Source organism: Diceros bicornis, chromosome 30 (genome assembly GCF_020826845.1).
Source record: "Diceros bicornis minor isolate mBicDic1 chromosome 30, mDicBic1.mat.cur, whole genome shotgun sequence".
In the NCBI taxonomy this organism is placed as follows: Eukaryota; Metazoa; Chordata; class Mammalia; order Perissodactyla; family Rhinocerotidae; genus Diceros; species Diceros bicornis.
Genome location: NC_080769.1, coordinates 9583770 through 9601551, shown reverse-complemented (window position 1 = coordinate 9601551; position 17782 = coordinate 9583770). Strand labels below are relative to the sequence as shown.

The 17782-nt window shown below is 38.5% G+C and overlaps 1 long non-coding RNA gene across 2 annotated transcripts in view; it reads right to left on the bottom strand.

Annotated features, from left to right (window-relative positions):
* Positions 1-17782, bottom strand: part of LOC131394435 (uncharacterized) — a 124501-nt gene that overhangs the window by 90533 nt on the left and 16186 nt on the right. Inside the window, exon 4 of one of the 2 annotated variants that reach the window (XR_009216129.1) lies at positions 2088-2148. The exons of the other annotated variant lie outside the window; for it this stretch is intronic. This is a non-coding gene — a long non-coding RNA (uncharacterized LOC131394435). Of the gene's footprint in view, positions 1-2087; positions 2149-17782 lie in introns of those variants that run through there. 2 annotated transcript variants of the gene reach the window in all.

Sequence of the window (17782 nt, the reverse complement as noted above, 5' to 3'; positions counted from 1 at the left end):
TCTGTGCATATACTAAACAACATTGAATTGTATAGGTTTAAATGGGTGAATTGTGTGGTATGTGAATTATATCTGAATAAAGCTGTTCCAAAAAACAAAGAGAAGATTATGATAGTACCTACACCATTGGGTATGAGCATAATAAATGTCTGAAGCATCTAGCATCATAACAGGCAGCAAAAAGCTTATCATATTTTTGTCACTAAACAGTAAAACAATATAAAGCTATTATAATCAAATGATATGATATGGGCATACGTAAATATATTACTCTACAGAAGAGTCTAGGTATGAATACAGGTATATATAGTAACTTATTTAATAAGGAATTTCTAATCAGTAGGTCAAGGATACTTTATCAGTGAGTACTAGTACAAAAATTGGCCTTCCTTTGGAGGAAGAAAACTTGGATCCAGCACCCCCCACCACATACCAAAATGCATTGGATAAGGATTAAAGATTTAAATATCTTTAAAGCAGTAAATTTCAGAAGAAAATTATGAAATATCCATATGATGTAGCATTTGGAGAGACGTTTTAAGGCAAAGCAGGAAATCCAGAAACTTACAAAACAGACTCCTTTGGGTACATAAACATTTAATATTTTGTACAGCAACAGATTGAACATTAACATAGCAGAATAGTTATGAATTCAATAGATGCATAAAGTATGTTTGATAATGTCCGTAAAGAAGTCTTGATAAAAATGTATTAGTATATCAGGATTTTAAAAGATCCTTATTACTCCACCACGGCCACCCACTGAAATCCATAACAAACAGGATTACTAGAGAAACTTGAGAACCATAACTAAGTGAAGAATTTCTAGTATTCGTGCTATTTCACAGCATAGTATAGGAGGCCCTGGACTATATGGTAAAATCAGAAAAATGAAAACAAATAGTTATTTGGAGAAGATTTATAGAAAAATGTTATATTAAAAACGCAAAGGAATCAATGATTAGAGTTTAGCATGGTGTCCAATGTACATAAAAAGAAATAAGAGAAAATAAAGACCTAAGGATAGGATTGATTCAATGGAGGAAACAGCCTACTTCATGGATTGTCAGGCGCATCATTACCGGAGAATCATTGTAAGGGCTCTAGGATAGTGAGGCGAAGCAGGTAGAAAAGCTTTTGATGAACATTCCCACCTCCAACCACGACCCGCATATGCACCCCGCCGTCCGCCCGTAGCTCGCACTACAGGCCTGGTTCTAGCTTCAACTTTGTTTAGGGCTGTTTCTGTCCCCAGCCCCCGCGCTGGGCTCACCTCTGCTCATCGCCACCCACACGGTTAAGTAGAATTTCTCAGTCTGAAGTGGTTTATGTTGGCTGACAGCCTGAGCCTCAGAGCTCTGCTCCTTCCGACCCCAGGCAGGAAGCGGAAGTGTGGTCACTTGTTCACTGGGACTTTTCTCCTGCTTACTTCCGGTATCTTGGAAACGTTCACGTTAGTGGTGGGCTGACCCAGCCCGGGTTTGGTGAGGCCAGCAAGGAACGGGAAGGATATGGGGCTTGAAGGAGGGAGCCACAAGGCATGTTTGGTCCTGGCAGCCGAGGGACCCCCTTATAGAGTCCTGGAGTGTGCCTCTCACTTCCACTGGGGCCCAGGGGCCTCCCAGTACGTCAGGTCCCAGAACCTGTTCAGGAGTTTGTTCCCCTCGAAGATTTGAGGTGGGAAATGTAAGCACGCCTGCGGGGTCTCCATCCACTGTGCTTCCCTCTTCAAAAGCCTCCAAAACACCTTTGATGTCTTGTCTCCAGAAGGAAAAGAATTTCCACTGTTGAAGTGAGGTTGACTCAGCCCCCACATCCTCCAGTCCTCACAGTTCTAGCAATTCTGGCCTATTTGGGCAAGTACTGGGTAAATGTTGGTTCCAGAGGGCCTCTGTTTCCTTTTGTATGCAAAAGAATGTTTCATCTGGGAATTTGGTTTTTGTCTTGGCGCATCCTTCATTTATTTTTGACACATTTCATCGTAGAAAGATACTGTCTTAGATGTCTATGATGTGCGTATTTTTGGGTATAAATATAATCGTATATAGACAACAATTCTTTCTAATAAAGAAAAACAAGAATACTCACCTATCTCTTCATCTGAACTTCCTAGGCCTGTACATCTCCGTAGAGCTTCAAAACAAGGGCCTCCAGGACAAAAGGAAGGAGACTTTATTATACTATTTCTAGAATAATTGAATTTACCAACACAGCATGTTTGGACTAAGTGTAGTTTTTCCACATTCTTTTCTTGAAAAATCTCAAACCTAAGAAAATTTGAACATCCAGTACAATACACAATCTGATGTATAAATTTGATATCAGCAGTAAAACCCCAAGCACTTTGAGGTCCTTCTTTTTATGGACAGGTATTTCTGATAGGGTCTCTCCCAGAGGCACTGTCAGCCAAACTGGATGTAAACTTATTTTACCCCAGATCTCTGGTCTGAGTGGCTCTATTTAAAACTAATAATAATTCCCCATTCTTTTTTTTTTTTTTTTTTTTTGGTGAGGAAGATTGGCCCTAAGCTAACATTCATTGCCAATCTTCTTTTGGCTGAAGAATATTAGCCCTGAGCTAACATCTGTGCCCATCTTCCTCTGTTTTGTATATGGGATGCTGCTGCAGCATGGCTTGATGAGCAGTACGTGGGTCCTCGCCTGGGATCTGAACCTGTGAACCCCACGCCACTGAAGTGGAGCATGCAAACTTAACCACTACATCATTGGGGCGGCCCCCCCCCATTCACTTTTTTTATATGGTAGAATATCCGTAACTTAAAATTAGCTGATTAGGCAGACTCAATGACATGTGCACTCACATTGTTGTGAAACCATCACCATGATCCATCTTCTGAACTGTTTCAGAGTTGTGGTTGTGCTGTTGTGGCTTCTGCTGGATGTATAATTGGTATGGATGTGTCACATGCTTGCACTTCCCTGTCCTGTAAGTGTGAGAGGTTTCTGAAATTGCTGTGTGTTCTGTCTCTTTCCAGGTGGTCTAACAGAAACACTATAGAATCCCAGGAGGAGAAAGCTTTTTGGGGGAGTATGCACAGGAGTCATTTCCCCATACAACAGCACCATGTGCCTGATGTAGCCACCATGCACACTCCTTTTTTAAGAAGGCAGCAATGAATATGCTACTAATCTCTTGCTGAAACTGAATGTCTGACTCGTGGGCTCCTTGTGACTCTGGCCTGGCATCACTGTGGAAGTTAGTGATCCACACGGGAAAGTTAAAACAGGCTTTGCTAGTCAAATAGAAATGATTTATTTAGAATTCAGCAGCCTGGCCAGAAGCATTTTGATTTTACTTTTAGAGAGTTACCCCTTTTGGAGAAACTTCAGCCTGCAATCCACCACCTGAACCTAAGCCACTGAGTTAGTGTGGTCCTTAATCCCTTGGCTGAGTTGACTGATAGTTGGGCTAAGCTGACAGCTGATGGTTTCTACCAAGTGGCTGTAAATACTTACATTAAAAAAGAAGAAAAATATCAAATCAACAACTTAATTCTATACCTTGAGTAACTTGAAAAGAACAAACTAAACACAAATCTAACAGAAACAAGGAAATAATAAAAAGTAGAAGAGAAATAAATAAATTGGAGAATAGAAAAACAATAAAGCAATAAACCAAAAGTTGTTTCTTTAAAATGTCAACAAAATTGACAACTTTTAGATAGTCTGACAAAGAAAAAAGATGTAAGTAATTAAAGTTACCAACTTTTCAGAAATGAAAAGGATTATAAGAGAATATGAACAATTGTATGCCAACAAATTAGATAACCTAGATTAAATGGACAAATTCCTAGTAACAGACATGTAAACTGACTCAAAAAGAAATGAAAAATCTCAACAGACCTATGACAAGTAAAGAGATTGAATCACTAATTCAAAACCTCCCAAGAAGAAATGTGGAGGACCAGATGGCATCTATAATGAATTGTCCCAAACATTTACAGAAGAATCAACACCAATCTTTCTCAAACTCTTTCAAAAAACAGAAGAGGAGAAAACACTTCCTAATTCATTCTATGAGGCCAGCATTTCACTGACACCAAATCCGGATAAAATCATCACAAGAAAAGAGTATTACAGACCAACATATTTCATGAATACGGATACAAAAAATCTTAACGAAACACTAAGAAGCCCAATCCAATAGCACACTAAAAGGATTGAACATCACGAATTTGTGAGATTTATCCCAGCAATGCATGGGTGTGTCAACATAAGTAAATTTAAAAAAATGTAATATATCACATTAACAGAACAAAAGGGGAAAACCCACTATATCATTCTGATGCAGTAAAGGCATTTGACAATATTGACATCTTTTCATTATAAAAACTCAGAAAACTAGTAATAGAAGGGAAAATATTCAACATGATAAATGGCTTTTATCAAAAATCCACAGCTAACTCAATGGTGAAAGACTGAACGGTTACCCCCTGAGATCAGGAAGCACAATTTCACTACTGCTATTCAACATTGTATTGTAAATTCTAGCCAGAGCAATTAGACAAGAAGAAGAAATGCAAGGCTTCCAAATTGGAAAGAAAGAAGAAAACTATCTTTATCTGGAGATGATATGATCCTATATCTAGGAAATCCCAAAGAATCTACAAGAAATTATTACAACTTATAATGAATTCAGCAAAGCTGCGGGGTACAAGATCAATACCCCAAAATTGGTTGTGTTTCTATACAGCAGCACCGAAAAACCAGTAAAGAAAGTTAAGAAGGCAGCTCCATTTACAATAGCATCTAAAATAATAAATTACCAGGCGATAAATTTAGCAAAGGATGTGAAAGCTTTGTGCACTGAAAATTACAAAACATTGTTGAAAAGATTTAAAGAAAACATAAATAAATGGGAAGATATCCTGTACTCATAGGTAGGAAGGTAATATTATCATCATGCCAACACTACCCAAAGCAATCTATATGTTGAATGCAATCAGAATTCCAATGGCCTTTTTTCAGAAACGGAAAATCTAAACTTCAAATTCATGTGGAATCACAAGGGGCCCTGAATAAACAAAACAATCTTGAAAACAGAATAGGAAAGTTGGAGGACTCACACTTCCCGATTTCAAAACTAAAATAATCTAAATGGTGTGTTACTGTCTTTTAATCATGTTACTTTGAGTGAGGTATGGTGAGGCCAGACGCATATTAAGAGAGAGAAACTCGAGTTTTATCATATTATTATACTCACAGTTTCCTGGAAAGAACACAGCACATACCACCAAGGGCCACTCGGAAGGACCAGGGTGCCCACGAGGCAGGGAGAGGGAACAGAACTGTGGAAATGCACTTTTATTGGGGTTTCCACAGGAAGAAATGGGCAAGGAAGGGTAAGCCTGCTTAGGATCAGCTAGGTATATTTGAAAGTGTTGCCCCTGAGAAATTCATGTTCAATTTGACTTTTAGAGCGTTTGCTTTGGGGTTGTCTAAAGTGTCCAGTTGTTAATGGGTAAACCAGGATTTACTTGGAACAGCTAGTGGCCATTTTATAGATGTTAAAGCATCAATCTACAGAAATTAAAAGTATAGTTAATATAACTGGCCGGTGATGCTTTAACATCACTATTTGTATTATGTGTGTTTGGGGTGCTGATTGAGATTACATGGGAGACTTGGGTAGTTGAGACTTGTATTGTAAAAAACACTTATATAATGTCAGATCCAGCTAAACATACATCCACAGCATTTAAGTAGAGCAGAGCATAGGCTATTTCTAGGATAGTAATTATCACTCCATGAAGGAAAGTGCATAGCCTGGCTCCCCATTTGATGGGTAGGAACCGTGAAAATAAGTCCATGACAAATTGAGAGATGTCCAGATCATGGAGTAATGTGATAGTACAATTGTAAAGTGTAATTATATGAAACTTCTTTGATAATAGTCATAGAAGTGTTCATACCTTTGATGGGCTGGGCCACTTGGCACATGTTATTAATGGACATACACCAGGAAGTTACTACATTTTTGCAATACCTCCATGGTCAGCCAGCAGTAAGTTAAGGGCTAAACAGTTGTTAAGAATCATTTTAGTTAGTGAGCCTTGAGCTTAATTCAAGAGGCCAAGGGCTGGTTGGTTGTTTCATTTGGGAGGTAAAAGCTTGGAGCATTTGCTCATTGGCCGCTCTAAGTTTGCTCTGCTGTGCCAGTCCCACTGTGGAATGGGTAGTGCCTTACATACCAAGAATTATACCTTGAATAGGTATAATAATTATTATACCTTAAATATAATGAATAGGCCTTGCTGGTGGCGATGGAGAGATGGTCTCAGAAGGGCAGGGGTATCTTCAATGAGAATAGATAATCTACTGTGATAGGGAAGCAGGTGATTGAGAGCTGGCCTGTGGGAAAGGGGATTGCAAAATAGATGGAGTATTGAGGAGGTGAAGGGGAGGTGTCAGTTCTACAGAACAACCTGATAGCCCTGTCTCTGTATTGATATATGAGAGGGGTTGTCTTAAAGGACTATGTGACATGATTCAAGAGTTGAGGGGAGAATGACAGTAGATGGTGTGGCACAAAAGTGGACTGTGTGTACCTGGTGCTGTCCCTGAGGGTGGATTTGAAATGTTACCCTTAGGGAGGACTATTGTGAGCAATTAGTGATAGCCTGAAGGGAGTGAGAGGAATACAACAGGGGGACAGATGGGCATTGGCTGTGAAGTTGATAGTCTAACATTTGTCATTGCTGAACAGACATTGACTGAGGGCATGTGTATTGCTGGTTTTGTAAAGAGAGTGATCATGGCAAGTCCAACAGTCTCCTGGGTTTAAAGCACTAGCCATGGTCTCAGCAAGCTGCATATAGACGTTGGTGGCATTGCTGTGGCAATAGGGAAGAGCAGGAGTGGGAGGGGATAAGTTTAGGGCTTTTATGGTGTGATGTGGCACAGAAGTGCTGGGATACATATTCTCTAGTGCTAGAGAGAGAGTGGGTATTAGTGGAGACCTTGTGGTAGTATGTGGTGGGAGCCAACAGAGTTTCCCATAATTGCTAGGAGTGCACAGAGGGAGGGGACTTCCTCTAGGGATCCATGTAGGCAAAATTGGGTAGTAATGATAGTGGGCACCTTTAAAAAAGTTGCAAAAGCATTGAACTTGAAGCCGAAGAAGCTGGACATGAGTAATGATGAAGTCACAGTTGTAAGGGTCAAAACCCACGGTTTTGCAGGTGTCCTAGAGCAAGGCAGGGTCAGAAGGCCAGTAAGTAGCATGTCATGTCAGTTGGGGCTCATTGTTTGAGGCAGTGCTCCATGGTACAGTTGGTCATGAGGGAGCTTGGGGTTGTAGTTTCATTTGGGTGGCATGGGATTTTCTGTGGTAGTTCCAGGGAATGGAGGAGTGGCATTGGAGATGACATCTGAGATGCTGTCATCTCCAGCAGTGAGCTCTTGGGCTAGGGTGATGATAGCCTTCCCAAGTCAATGTTCACTCAGGTTGTTAGTGGGCGAGCACCGACGCACCGTTTCTCCGGCCATGCTGAGGCCGCGTCCCACATACAGCAACTAGAAGGATGTGCAACTATGACATACAACTATCTACTGGGGCTTTGGGGGGAAATAAATAAATAAATAAAATCTTAAAAAAAAAAAAAAAAAGTTTATCATCCTCACAGTTCCCTAGAAATGTGGCACAGTTCACCACACAGTGGAGTCCACATCAGGAAGCACATGGGTTGGTCCGGAGGCCATGGGAGCAATGGGGGAAATGTGGCCAAGAGCCTGTATTGTGGTTTCCATAGAACTAAATAATTGCAGACGGATAAGCAGGCTTAGGATTTGCTAGTTTAAATAATTTTAGCTGGCTCTTGGGTACAAAGGCTGTTCTTGGTTGTCTGTTACCTGACCCTGGGGTGATTACCACAGGTTAATAGTGGTCCAGGTGTGAGAGCCCAATAAAGGAGGAGTGGATGGTATGAGCTGTAGATTAGTTGGTTTGCATATGAAAGGAGTGTACCTAGACAGGTGTTTAACTATCTCGAGGATCTCTAGGAGTTGACTAACCCTGGGAGGGCAGTCCCTCCAGGGTCAGGAAGGCCTCCTAGATGTCAAACCATCAGAATACAGAAAATTAAACTTGTGGTTAATACACATATTCACAGGTTACAGGCACCAGAACATGGATATCTTTTGGAGACCATTATTCTGCCTTCCACACATCATTTATGTTTATGTTATGTTTTAATCGTTTTATTTTCTACTTTTCTGGTTTTACTTATTTCAATGGTGAACAACATTTTAACAGGATTTTCAAGTCCAATATGGAATGTCAGCTACAAGTTAAATTATTTTATATTTGTTCTGATTACTAATGCAGTGTTTTTATTTCTACAACATTTTTTATGCTACTACTTTGATTTTTTTCCCATTCTTAAATTTTATAATTATAACATACATATAGAAAATTGTGTATAAATGCATAAGTGCTGCTAGTAAACTACAAATTAGTGTGTCCATGGGTACCCATCCACCTTCCAGATAAAGAAATGGAAGATTACCTTACCCATGTGCATCTCTTCCATATTGCATCACATTCTTCCACCCAAGAGGAAAATATTATGTTTGAACTTTGTCTTAAGGTATTGATCATGTTTTTTATTTTCTGTATATTTTGATGCTTTGACAACTTTGAGGTCTTGCTGCCTGGAAAGAGACTGTCCCTCCCATGGCTAGCTACTTTCTACAGACAGTAAACCACTTGCTTGAGAGCATGCCTTCCATATGCAAGCCAACCAATCTAGAGTCCCTACTGCAACAACCTCCTTCATCTACTTCTCACACACCAAGCCAATACTTCCCCTACTCTAAGTCAACCTAGGGTCAAGAAACAGACAACTAAAGACCATTACAATCTAAATGACAGGGAATTCAAAATAGTTGTCATAAAGAGACTCAATGAGTTACCAGTAAACTGGGAAATACAGTTCAATGAACTCAGGAATAAAATTAATGAGCAGAAGGAATTCTTTAGCAAAGAGATTAAAACTCTAAAAAAAAAATGAAATTCTGGAGATGACAGCCATTATGCCCCTTTGCCCACTGGAATTATTCAAACTACAAAATATTTAGCTTTACTCTGCTCTGCCTTGCCTTTCCCACAGAAAGTAAATAAGTCCCTGGCCTGTGCTTTCCCTTCACTCCTGTTTAAGCCTCTTGACTGACCTGGTGCTTCTCCGTGTAGCTCTGCATTGCATGATGTGCCCCTTTCTCTTGGGACTGTAAGTAATAAGCTCTCAATGGCATTAACCTCCCTATGTTATCATTTAGTCACCTTTATAAATTAAGAACTTGGCACAAATCAGTTGATGCAGGGAGTAGGGTGACTCAGTGTTCAATGGAGGGGCATGACTCTGACTACACTTGGCTTACTAACTCCCTCTACCAAACAGCATGCTCTGCCTGGGATGGTCCTATTGGCTAATGATGCACTTGTGCTTTGACTACCACTGCCTTGGGGTGTGTCTGCATGTCTTTCCATGGTTTTCCAACATAAATTGTGGTAAGAGATTGGCCCCAGATTCTTGCTTAGTATAGGTACTATGATTGGGTGTATGAGAGGTCCCCAATTACCACCTTATTAGTGACAAAGTATTATACTGGATGAGAAGTCATGGAAGCATCTAGGGATAATTGGCATAGGCTTAAATAAGCCTCCAGTGAAGGCTTTCTGGAGAGTGGGAAGCAAGGAGTGTTACCCTCAGAATGCATCGAGGGTGCTGAGAATAATCTACTGGCCTGGCAACATCACTACACCACCACCAGGGGCCAGCACAGAGGGCTTAGGAGCTGGGCAATGAGCCCCAGGTAGTACTGCTTATTTGTAATAAATCTACTCTAATGGACAAACAAGTCTGGGGTGAATATGATGTCCTGCTGACAGGCCATTAGAAGCTGTCATTGACTGTCCTCTGTGAATTGCAACTCTTGGGAAACACTCATCCATTTAATTTGAAATTTGCTCAGGCTCATCCCCACTGATTGGTAGTTATGGTGCCCACCCCACAGATACCATGGCTTCCAAAAATTTAAATCCTTCTTTAAAGGCAAATCCCTTTGTTATTGCTTGCTTTGCTCTGTCACAATTTGTTCCCTGACATAGTGGGATAAAAGGAATCCCATCCATGGAGACTGTGGCTCAATGTTTAGTGAGAAAGGAAAAGGGGAAGAAGCACTTTGTTCTTGCTTCCCATAAGATACTTGAGGAGGATTCTCAGCTCATGTGAGGTTACAAATCTCCTGGTCAGTGTACTTGGGCACTCTTGAGTTTCACTGTCTATCAACATGCTAAGAGCATCCTCTTGAAAACCAAATTATCACAGAATCAGGATTCTGCCACCATTGTTCTCTTGGATGTAACCTCCAGCCCCTCTAAGGTTGATAGGGACACCCTAGAAAGGGAGGCCACCACTCACAGCTGGGGCTACTCAGGACCACCAGGAGCTTATCAGGTAAATAGCAAAAAAAAAGGGTGGGCAGGAGGAATGGTCATCTCAGAATCAGACAGGAAACAAAAGGAAAGAAAAAACTACAGTTTTTTTTGTGTGCAGCACTTCCAATCCACAAAAAAAAAGGAATATTAAATCTGTATCCCTCCAATGCCAGGTATAGAAAACCTAGTGCTACACTTAGATTACTTACTGATTTGAAAACAACAACATTGAAACAAATCCCTAGATATGGGGATAAAATAAAAGATAACTAATTTTAAAAATACTTATGTATAATCTTTTAATATAGAATCAAATAAATTATATAATAACTAAGTTAAAACAAAGATCCATAGTTGGATCCAATTGGAAATCCAAAATTTATATATTAAAATTAACTTACTAAAAACTTATATGACTAGTTATACATGTAATAATCATATGTATAACAAATATGTGTCAAAATTTATATACTCAAAAAATGTATATAAGAAAAAGATAACAGGGACATTGATTAGCTTTTGTGCCTCTCCAACATAACTTCTATATTGACTTTAACATTTACTAAAATGCACTAATTGACAAAGCTCCTAGACTTAATCTGTGGCTCAAATATAGTTATACCTGGGACCACACTAAATTTAAACATTATACCCACTATAATCTTTAAAAAGTAACTAGGGCTGGCCCCGTGGCTTAGCAGTTAAGTGCTCGCGCTCCGCTACTGGCAGCCCGGGTTCGGATCCCGGGCGCGCACCGACGCACCGCTTCTCTGGCCATGCTGAGGCTGTGTCCCACATCCAGCAACTAGAAGGATGTGCAACTATGACATACAACTATCTACTGGGGCTTTGGGGGAAAAAAAGGAGGGGGATTGGCAATAGATGTTAACTCAGAGCTGGTCTTCCTCAGAAAAAAGAGGAGGATTAGCATGGATGTTAGCTCACGGCTGATCTTCCCTACAAAAAATAAAAAAATAAAAAATAAAATAAAAAGTAACTAAAAATACAATAGAGGATAAATAGATGTTCCTCACTTTAGATGTAGCCTTGCCTACATATCCCATAGTCCCTAAGTACCCATTGCCCTAAAATATACCATCTTGGGAATATCTATGACACGTTAAATAATAAACTTAAATTAAGGTAAGTCTTTGGTACTTACAAATTGTCTTGATAAAATAGAACCCTGTGGATCCCTCATTAAAATAATTAATAGGGCCCAAAGTAAGTTAAAACAGGAAGTTCAAGGATTAAAACTTGTTACATAAATCCAATTACTAAAGAGGCAATTATCTCTACTGCTTCAAAATTTAATAACCCAATTTTTATCTTTTCTTAAATCTGAAAATAAATGCAAAAATAGGTAAATAAATAAATTCACCCATCTATCCTTCCGTTCATTCATCCATCCATCCCTTGGCTACCTATGGAACCCCTTGGGATTAACTGAGGAAACAGCAATGAGAGTTTGTGGACTATGTGGAGGACACTGCTAACCATCATATGTGATGTAGTACAGTGGAATGTTACTGCTTTCCATCTCTTAACCAGAACGTCTCTAATAAAAAATGGGACTCCAAAAAACAATACACTTTGGTACACTTCAGGCAGTCATCTTGGCTCTTGATGTACTGGTCAACAAATGGCCCCATTTTCACATTTATTATGAACTTTTGGGCCATTGACTAAGAGTTGTCCATTCAAAGTCAAGAACTCTGGGAATCTCTTTCCTCAAAGATACTCAAATTATAAATCAAAGTAACACATGTCTCTACATATACCGAGGCCACAGTACAAGGCCTTTGGAGTTACAGACATCACTAAACTCACTCCCCTGGTGCACCTTCCTGTAGTGAAGGAACCTGTGACCCAGGTGACCCCAGAAGCAGAAGAGGTGCTCACAGCCTGATGACCGTGGGGGTGACATCCATGACTGCTGTGATATTGTAGACAGCAAGGTACCAGCAACCTCAGAGACACAAGGAGCACAATGAGGGCAGTGATAACTTCTCTGGCAGAGACAGTGGAGGGTGAAAAGCACAAGCTCTCAGATATAACCAGAAGTAGCTCAGAATCAAAATAAACAAAACTTTACCCAAATAAAAAACTGTTCCCTACCCCAATTGCATGGGCAGAGGAACAACTCATCAAGCACCATGAAGAACAACAGTAACCCAGTAGCATAAAGCGAAAATGACATTACTCCAGAAACCAAATTTGATGTCATTGAAGACTGTGATCTAACTGACAGAATGGAACATAGCTATCATGAAGAAATACAACAGCTTAGAAGAAAACTCAAAAAGACAGTTCACTGAGCTCAGGAATAAAATTATTGAACAGAAGGAGTACTTCACCAGAGATTGAAACTCTAAAAAACAAAAATTCTGCAGCTGAAGTGCACAATAAATGAGATTGAGAATAAAGTAGAATGCATTGGAAATAGAGCAGACCATATAGAAGAGAGAATTAACTGAGCTCAAAGATAGAAATCTAGAAATGATTCTGATGGAAGAAGAGAGAGAACTAAGATTTTCAAAAACTGGAGAAATTCTACAGTAATATGCAACTCAAATAGGAAAACCAACATAAGGATAATGGGTATCCCAAAAGGAGAAGAGAGGGAGAAAAGAGCAGAGAGGTTATTTAAAGAAATAAGAGCTGAGAACTGCCCAAACCTGGGGAAGGAAGTGGATATACAGGGACAGGAAGCTAATAGAACATCTAATTCTCACAATACAAAAAGACCTTCTACAAAGTACATCATATTAAAAGCGTCAAAAGCCAATGACAAAGAATATTAAGAGTGGCGACAAAGAATAAAATAAGTTACAAAGGAACTCCCGTTAGGCTGTCAGTGGATTTCTCAGCAGAAACTCTACAGGCTAAGAGAGAATGAAATGATATATTCAAAATATTCAAACATAAACACTGTCAGTCAAGAATACTCTATCCAGCAAAGTTATCCTTCAGATATGAAGGGGCAAAAAGGCTATCCCACACAAACAAAAGCTGAGGGAGGTCATCACCACTAGACCTGCCTTACCAGAAATAATGAAGGGAGCCCCCCTACCCGAAACAAAAAGGCAAAGGTACACAAAGCTTTGAGCAACATGATAAGTAGACAGAATCAAAAAATTGCAACTCTATATCAGAATAGATTACCAAGCAACTATGACATAACATGCTAAAGGGAAAGGAAACATTATAAATAACTATAAATGTTTCAATTTTGTCACAAATTCACAATTCAAAAAAGGATAACTTGTGACAACAAAAACATAGAATGGGAAGAGGAAAGGGAGAGAACCTGCATATGCAAATGGAGATAAGAGATAAGATGCTATCAGCAGAAAAAAGACTATCTCATCTATGACATCTTTTATACAAACCTCATGGTAACCACAAAACAAAAATTCAGAACAGAGTCAAAAAACAAAAAAAAAAACCAGGAAACTGAGAAATACATCGCAGAAAACTACCAAATAGAAATGGCACACAGAAACACAAGGAAAAGGAAACAATGGAAACATAGAAAAAACAGAAAACAAAAGATAAAATGGCAGTATTAGGCCCTCATATACCAATAATCACCTTAAATGTAAATGGACTGCATTCACCAATCAAAAGATGCACAGTGACTGGAGGAATTAAAAAACAAGACTCAACAGTATGTTGCCTCCAGGAGACTCATCCCAGCTCTAAAGACACACATAAGCTGAGAATGAAGGGATGGAAGATAATACACCAAGCAAATGGCAACCAAAAAAAGCAGGTGTAGCCATTCTTATATCAGACAAAACAGACTTTAAGCCAAAAAAGATAACAAGAGACAAAGATGGACATTATAATGATAAAGGGGATATTCTACTAAGAAGACATAACTTTTACTAATATATATGCATCTAGCATAGGGGTGCAAAGTACACAAAGCAACCATTAACGGAGCTAAAGGCAGAAAATGACAGCAACACAATAATAGTAGGGAATTACAATACCCGACTAACATCAGTGGATAAATCATCCAGACAGAGCATTAACAAGGAAACATAGGCCTTAAATGAAACAAAAGACCAGATGGACCTGATAGATACAAAACATTCCATCCAAAGCAGCAGAGTACATATTCTTCTCCAGTGCACATGGACTATTCTCAAAGATAAATCATATGTTGGGAAACAGAAGAAGTCTCAATAAATTTCAGAAGATTTAAATCATATCAAGCATCTTTTCCAACCACAATGATATGGAATTAGAAATCAACTACAAGAAGAAAGCTGGAAAACTCACAAATATGTGGAGACTAAACAACACACTACTGAAGAACTATTGAATCAATGAAGAAATCAAAGAAGAAATTAAAAAATATCTGGAGACAAAAGAAAATGAAAACAGAACATACCAAAACCTATGAGATGCAGCAAAAGTGGTACTATGGGGCAGGCCCTGTGGCTTAGCGGTTAAGTGCGCACACTCCGCTGCTGGCGGCCCGGGTTCAGATCCCAGGCGCGCACCGACGCACCGCTTCTCCGGCCATGCTGAGGCCGCATCCCACGTACAGCAACTAGAAGGATGTGCAGCTATGACATACAACTATCTACTGGGGCTTTGGGGGAAAAATAAATAAAATTATTTAAAAAAAAAAGTGGTACTATGAGGGAAGTTTATAGCAAACACACCTACCTCAAGAAATAGGGCAAATCTCAATTAATCTAACACTACACCTAAAAGAATTAGAAAAAGAAGAGCAAACAAGGAAAAAAGTCAGTAGAAGGGAGGAAGTAATAAAAATCAGCACAGAAATGAATGAAATAGGACTACAAAGACAATAGAAATCATCAATGAAACTAAGATCTGGTTCTTTAGAAAGATAAACAAAATTGACAAACCCTTAGCTAGACTCACTACAAAAAAAAATAAAGAAGGCTCAAATAAATGACATCAGAAATGAAAGAGGAGAAATTATAATAGATACCACAGAAATATAAAAGATTATAAGAGAATGCTATGAAAAGCTATAAGGCAACAAATTGGACAATCTAGAAGAAATGGATAAATTCTTAGAAGCATACACCTCCCAAAACTGAATCAAGAAGAAATAGAGAATCTGAATAGACGTATCACAAGCAAAGAGATTGAAATAGTAACCAAAAACCTCCCCAAAAGCAAAAGACCAGGACCAGATGGGTTTTCTGATAAATTCTTGAAAACATTCAAAGATTTAATAACTATCCTTCTCAAAGTCTTCCAAAAAACTGAAGATGGGATGCTTCCTAACTCATTTTATGAGGCTAGCATTACCCCGATACCAAAACCCAACAATGACAACACAAAAAAGTAAAATTACTGACCAATATCACTGATGAACATAGATGTAAAAGATGTAAAAATCCTCAAAAAAATAGTAGGAAATTGAATACAACAATATATTAAAAGGATCATACACCACAGTCAAGTGGGATTTATTCCAGAGACACAGGGATGATTCAACACCCACAAATCAATCAATGCAATATACCACATTAACAAAATGAAGACAAAATCACATGATCATCTCAATAGATGCTGAGAAACCATTTGACGAGATTCAACCTCTGTTTATGATAAAAAGTTTCAATCAAATGGGTATGGAATGAAAGTACCTACGCATAATAAAGGCCATATACCACAAACCCACAGCCATTTTCATAATGCTGTAAAACAAAGCTATTCCTCTAAGAACAGGAAGAAGACAAGGATGCCCACTCTTGCCACTTTCATTCAACATAGCATTGAAAGTCTGAGCCAGAGTACTTAGGCAAGAAAAAGAAATAAAAGGGATCCAAATTGGAAAGGAAGAAGTAAAACTGTCAGTATTTGCAGATGACATGATTCTATACAGAGAAAATCCTAAAGAATCCACCAAAAACCTATTGGAAATAATTAACGAATACAGAAAAATTCCAGGGTACAAAATCAACATACAAAAATCAGTTGCATTTCTATACACTAAGAACCAACCAGCAGAAAGAGAAATCAAGAATACAATCCCATTTACAATCAACAAAAATAATACAATAGCTAGGAATAAATTTAACCAGGGATATGAAAAACCTGTTAACTGAAAACTGTAAGAAACTGTTGAAATAAATTAAAGAAGATATAAAGAAATGGACATATATTCTGTGCAAATAGATTGGAAAAATTAACATAGTTAAAATGTACATATTACCTAAAGCAGTCTATAGATTCAAAGCAATCCCAATCAGAGGCCCAATGACATTCTACACAGAAATAGAATAAAGAATCTGAAAATTTATATGGAACAACACAAGACCCAGAAAAGCCAAAGCAGTCCTAAGCAGAAAGAACAAAGCTGGAGTTATCACACTTCCTGATTTCAAAATATACTACAAAGCTATAGTAATCAAAACAGCATGGTGTTGGCAGAAAAACAGACACACAGATCAGTGGAACAGAACTGAGATCCGAGAAATAAACCCACACATCTACGGACAGCTAATTTTTGACAAAGCAGCCAAGAACAAACAATAGAGAAAGGAAAGTCTCTTAAATAAATGGTGTGGGGAAAACTGGACAGCCATGTGCAAAAGAATGAAAGTAGACCACTATCTTAACACCACACGCAAAAATTTACTCAAAATGGATTCAAGACTTGAATGTAAGACCTGAAACCGTATAACACCTAGAAGAAAATATATACAGTACGCTCTTTGACATTGGTCTTAGCAGTATCTTCTTGAAAACCACATCTACTCAGCCAAGGGAAACAAAAGAAAAAATAAACCAATGGGACTACATCAAACTAAAAAGCTTATGCATGGCAAAGGAAACCATCAACAAAATGAAAAGGTAATCTACCAGATGGGATAAAATATTTACAAATCATATATCTGACAAGAGGTTGACTTCCAAACTATATAAAGAACTCATACAACTCAACAGCAAAAAAATGAACAACCTGATCACAAAATGGGCAGAGGATATAAACAGACATTCTTCTGAAGTAGATATACATATATATATGTATATATATACATACGTACATGTGTGTATATATATGTTTATATGTGTATATATATGTATATACATATGTATCTATGTGTATATACATATTTATTTCTCTACATCCTCTCTGAAATAGATATATATATATATACACACACACACACAATGGAGTACTACTCAGCCATAAAAAATACAAAATCATGCCATTTCCAACAATATGGATGGACATCAAGGGTATTATGCTAAGTGAATAAGTCAGACAGAGAAAAACAAATACTGTATGATTTCATTCCTATGTGGAAAACAAACAAAGAG